This window comes from Vipera ursinii (genome assembly GCF_947247035.1).
Source record: "Vipera ursinii genome assembly, chromosome: 5".
NCBI classification, from domain to species: Eukaryota; Metazoa; Chordata; class Lepidosauria; order Squamata; family Viperidae; genus Vipera; species Vipera ursinii.
Genome location: NC_139518.1, coordinates 98,927,901 through 98,933,900, shown reverse-complemented (window position 1 = coordinate 98,933,900; position 6,000 = coordinate 98,927,901).

Genomic DNA, 6,000 nt, shown 5'->3' with positions numbered 1-6,000 from the left:
CCAGTCCACCCTTAGGTAGGAAAGAACCAGCATTTATAAAGCAAAATTGAGCAGGCCAGATGAGAAGAAAGTTTTAATTCTAATGACCAAAATGTCTTCAAAAAACTAAACCAAACTCTAGAAAGAATTTTTTTCCCCACTACTGCTCTCCAAGGGTTAATAGATGAGGTTTTTTTTGACTGTTGAATACATATATATATACACCCACTCACCCACATTCACACATGCATATTTATTTCAACCACATTAGGGATCCGATTAATCAACTCACCATATTGCCCATAACATTTATGGCTTCCTTCTTCTCATGTTGCCTTCTCTTGATAGATATAATGCATGTTGCCAGCTGGTCTTCGACTGTAAATAAAGTTTTATTTATTTACTCGGCCAAAGTTACAGCTATCAAAAGCCTGAATCTCAAAATAAACTCGACAGAAAAAAGGTGTAGGAAGAATCCTGAATGAAGGGGGGGGAGGGAAATGAGGCCCAAAGAAAAAGAATGGAAGGGATGCCAACGAAGTTTAAAAAGAAAAGTTAAACAAAGTTTAGGTTTTTTTAAAAAAATAAAAATAAAAATCAGCGGAGGTATGTTTTCACTTTCACAATATCTTGTGTGAACATCTGTGGAGATTCTCAGTCATCCAGGTCATGGCTGTCCCAGAGATGTTGTTGTTGTTGTTTTTCAAAAGGCAATAAGTGGACTTTGTTTTTCTTTGAAGATCTTCTCAGCCAAGAAACGTCTTCCGTTTCTCCAGAACTGAAGAATTTTCTTGGATAAGAAGTGAAACGTCTTCGAGGAAAAAGTAAGCCCGGTTTTCTTTTGAGAAAAAGCATCTCTGGGACAACCATGATTATCTTACGGTATGTGGTGCCTATGTTGAGTTTGAAAATAATAATAAAAAAGTCAAGTTCAGCCTACTGATAGAGAGAAACGGATAACCTGAAACGCCACCAATCAGTTGCAAATATAACCTAAGGCAAGTTTTTAGCTTCAAAATTATTTCTAGACTAAGAGTTTTTCTGTTACAAGCCCGTCTTCCACGTGAAATCTTCAGAAGGGCTTCTTCCAAACTTCATTTTATGGGGAGACTAGATAGAGAAAGATTAATTTAGATTCCTCCCTATGAGCTTTCATTAGGAAGGACAACCGTTTTAGAAGGCTATTAAAAACAATAAAATTAGATCGCCTGCGTCAAGGACCCAGATTGTTGGGGGCAATTAAGCTGACTTTGTAATAATGCTGCTTGGGGGTGTGTGTGTGAAAGCCCTAATAAGCAGGCATATACATAGAATGAAGGCTACTGCTAAGCTTGTAAGCCGCCCTGAGTCTTCGGAGAAGGGCGGGATATAAATGGAATTAAAATAAAAAAAATTTGTTTAAACACCTAGATTTATTTCTATCGCAATGGATTTGTTGGGGTGGATGCTTATGCAAAACCTCCACGCCAAGGGCTCTGAAAGGAACGGTGAAAGGAAATCAAGATGGCAGTCACAATTATGCGATTGGACACTTTTTCTTTTTACATAGATTGTATTGGACAACGAAAGGGGCGGAGCTTCAGTCGCCAAGGTTAGGGCTGCCATTTTGACTTTTCCTTTAACCAAAGTGCTCCAGATGTCTCTGTTCGTATCAACGTGCCTCTTTTACAAATTCACAATCTTTGCATGAAGATGGAGGGTGGTGCAGATAAAGGTGGAGGATGGTGCGGATTCCGTTAGATTCTCCAAAATTATCTCCTCTTCACAGTAAACTGCGAGGTAGCATTCACCATAAAAAATTCCAGGCTTTTAAAGTAAGAATTTGAGGCAGGAGATCGAAAGGCCAGAATTTTCCCTTCAAGAGTTCAAAGGATATGGAAGGACACACTGCCCCATTCTTCTTCAAAGATGGAACTGATCAATTAGATATTCATCGCGAGGCTTTGATGACGCAGCCAAAGTGTCTCCTCCATGTGTGTTTCCATCAGGCAGTGTAGAAGGTCATCTTTTGCTTGACTTCAGCAATATAATATAAATTTTGGAAGCTTTGTTCATCATATTTAGCGGTTGTTTCAGCCCGCTCTGGTAGAACGTGTAGGCCAAGGACCATATGTAAGCCAGCTTTGGGTGGTATAAGTTAGTTCCCCATGATATATGGGTCAAAGTGCACCCAGGGCCCCATCTGGCTACCTATACAAATTCCTCCGGCATTTCTGTTCCTCTGAAGTGAATTGAGGAAAGCATACGCTTGAGTTAGGGAAGCAGCAGCTCTCTCGCAGATCACAGATAAAAGACTTAAAGAACTAAAAAGGTGATCAAGCTGCTTTTTTGAGGTAAAGAGGTGCTTTCTTTAATGGCTTGCTGTATCTGGCAGATGTTCTTTTGACTTCGGTTGGCAAACGGCATTAAATCAACAAGAAGATCTGAAAACATACTTTTCCATCGTCCCTGTGACCACCCAAACTTTACGAGCATCTGGAACAATTGATGCGATGGAAAAGTAGGTGTTCTCTAATTGTTATTCAGTGGTCTGGTCTGCTTCAAATTATGAAGAAAGCTTTGAGGCCCAGATATACCCCTTCACCAAAATTGGTTCCTGTTTTGGAAATGAGACATTCTTCACGTTATCATTTCTTTAACAATGATCCCAAGGGATTCAAACTCCCTTCGTGATTAGTCGGTACAAAAGACCTTCCCAGGCAGGATTTGATAAAGGCATTTCTCATTTCTTCACTTCCATGTTAGAAGAAGTAGCATTCTTTCTTTTTAAATGCATGGATATTGGGCTTGAAAATAATGAATTTTTGTAGAAGTCTCTTTCTAAGAATATAAGAAGAGATTTCTCGGACTGGACCGAGGTTCACTGTAGTCCAATATTTTGTTTCTCACAAAAACCAACTAGATGTTACTGAGATGCTTGCAAAGAAAAGATATAGGCACTCCCTTCTCCCATTATTGTTCTTTTTCGAGGCACATTAGCCCCCAACATGGAGGCAACACAAGACTAATAGTCATTAATATGTCATAAATTTATTCAGTAGCCTTTCAAAATTATCCAAACTAGTAGCCATCACCAAATCCCATGGGAATGACTTTCATAAATTAATTTTGTAAAGAGGAGTCTCCTTTCGCCAGATCAAAATCAGCTTCATTAGATAAACCCTGATCTAGTGTTACACAATTGAAGAACAAAAATTATCCCTGCCCACTTTCTGGATGCCGTGCATAATTTACCTCTATCATGTCCCACTGTAATTCCATTTTTTTCCTGGACTGAAAAAACATTCATTTCCCATTTTAATTGCTCCAGTCAACTTTTTTTCTCTCTCCTAAATGCATCAGCCAGACCTGTACACTGTATTTCAAAAGTGGACATACATTGTATTTGTATCTGTGCCAGCCGCCCACTCACACGCACATGTAACTCCTCACTAAAAACCCAGAATTGCCCCAATTAAATCTGGCTAAAAGCAGGCTGATGCTAATCCACAGAGTGATGGCCAATGAGTCCACAAGGCACTTGAAAGTTTCCCAAACAAGATCAACTCACCAGAGTAAATTAAATCCACAATGCAAGAGGGTTCGCGAGACTAGAAAAGTCCAGAATTCACAAGGCATGATCCAAGTCAAGGCACGGTGTCGATCCATGCCTGGTAGGTATCACAACAACCAGGAAACACACAGCTAGGAAATGAACACATTGGTCCCAACATCGCCTCCATCTGTCTGCTGTGCTAAATAGCCAGCTTCTGGTGCAGCCCATCTAGAAGGGCGAGGCTTTCTCCTCTTGAGTAACCTGACTGACCTCCTCTGCGCCTGCCTTTTCTCTGCCCTACGTGGTCTCGGATCAGGTGCAGAAGGCAGTTCCTCTTCCTCATCGCTGAATGGCTGCAGCTTTCCCCACCTGAAGCCTCAGGGCTGTCCTGCTGCAGGTGTGCTTCAGCCAAATCCCGCTCAGATGGCTGCTTAAAGCCATTGACCAACTCCTCTCCAGATGTGACTGGGAATGGTTCATCCTCCTCTGAGCTGACATCTGGAGAGGTATCTGGGGAAGCATCCAAGAGCGTCATCACAGTATCATGGAATCACTATACATTTGTTTTTACTCTTCTCTTTCCCTAGCATGGAACTAGTTGGCTGAAACATAGGGAGACATATAAATGTTTTACTGAATAATTGTTCTCAACAATAGGACATTTCTCCTTAGTTCTAGATTGGATCTCTTTAATTATCTTCTACCTGTTACTTCTTGTCTTGTCTTGCCTTCAGGTGCAACATCCTCTTCCCTGTGACAGCCCCTCAAGGACTAGAAGACTGCTATCATATCAGCCCTAGTCCATCTTTTCTGTTAGAGTAGACATACCTAGTTCCCTTAATCATTCATCATACAAAGATTTTTTTTCCTTCCAATGCTTGCAATTGAGATGGGAATACCAACCTTTTCTAAAATCAAAATTTGCTATTTGATGAGTATAAGGCAAAAGGTAAAGGTTCCCCTGCACATGCGTGCTAGTCGTTTCCAACTCTAGGGGCCGGTGCTCATCTCCGTTTCAAAGCCGAAGAGCCAGCGCTTGTCCGAGGACGTCTCCATGGTCATGTGGCCGGCATGACTAGATGCCAGAGGCGCACAGAACGCTGTTAACTTCCCACCGTAGTGGTCCCTATTTTTCTACTTGCATTTTTTACGTGCTTTCGAACTGCTAGGTTGGCAGAAGCTGGGACAAGTAACAGGCGCTCACTCTGTTACGTGGCAGTCGGGATTCGACCCACCAAACTGCCAACCTTCTGATCGACAAGCTCAGCATCCTAACCCACTGGCCACCACGTCCTTTTGATGAGTATACTACTGGGCTAAAACAAGAGAGAATAAATGGTGCCCATATTTTTATTTTTCACATTCTCTGATCTTCCTTGGTTTTTAGTTTGGTGTGATGTCCTTTGATGTATGGTTTCCCTGTTTGCATGTTGGCTACAGACATATTTCCCAAACCCCCAGATTAAAACTTTCGCAACTTACCTTCCATTTCATTTTACAGCTTCCCTTCTCCCCATTCTATCTTTGGGGATAGCCTTGAGTAGGCCAGTATTTGAGCTGGAGAAGCGACTCATAACACTGAATAAATAAATTCATAAAGAAATGTGATTAAGCTCCCCAGCGTGAAGCTTACACATTTCAGAGTCATAAATTTTCTCATAATATTGCTTCTGAAGCTCATAATGCATTAGGCATGTCCCTGGTGACCACGAGACGCTTAGCTCATATCACTGGAATCTACGCCTTCCAAATGGCATAAAGGCAAATTTTTATATTTTAGATTGCCCACCCCTTGGTATTTATTTTGTGCCTGCTTGGCTTTGACTTTTGCAATGATATAAAAAAGGGAAGCAGATTCTGAGTGGATGGCAAGAATAGGTGTTCTTTAAAATTAACTCTAACCCCACCCTCTATTTCTCACTGCTTTCTCTGTGTGTAACAAACAAACCTCTGAACTAAATTGTCCTCATCGTTAGGAAATTCCTCCTTAGTTCCAGGTTGCTTCCCTCCTTGATTCGTTTCCATCCATTGTTTCTTGTCCTGCCTTGAGGTGCTTTGGAGAATGGTTTGACCCCCTCTTCTTTGTGGCAGCCCCTCAAATAATGGAATACTGCTTTTCTCTAGACCAGCCATAGCATTTCCTGCAACGGTTCTTCATATGTTTTTGTCCCCAGCTGAAGTCTGCTTTTGGTGACCTCTTAGATAAGCTCATGTTATTTTCTTCGTGACAATACAGAAGAGGTTTATCCCATCTTAGCTATGAAAACCAGCTGGGTGACTCTGGGCCAATCACCAGAAGGCTGTGAGTTCTAGTTCCGCCTTAGCCATGAAAGCTCGCCTACCTAGTCACAGTGGCCCACCCATGTCTACCCATCCATGCCCAGTTGGCCCTTTGAGGGTAACCATAATGCTGATGGCCCTCTGTGAAACCGCATTTGACACCCCTGTTCCAAAACAATGGAACTTGATTCAAAAGGCTGGGATAT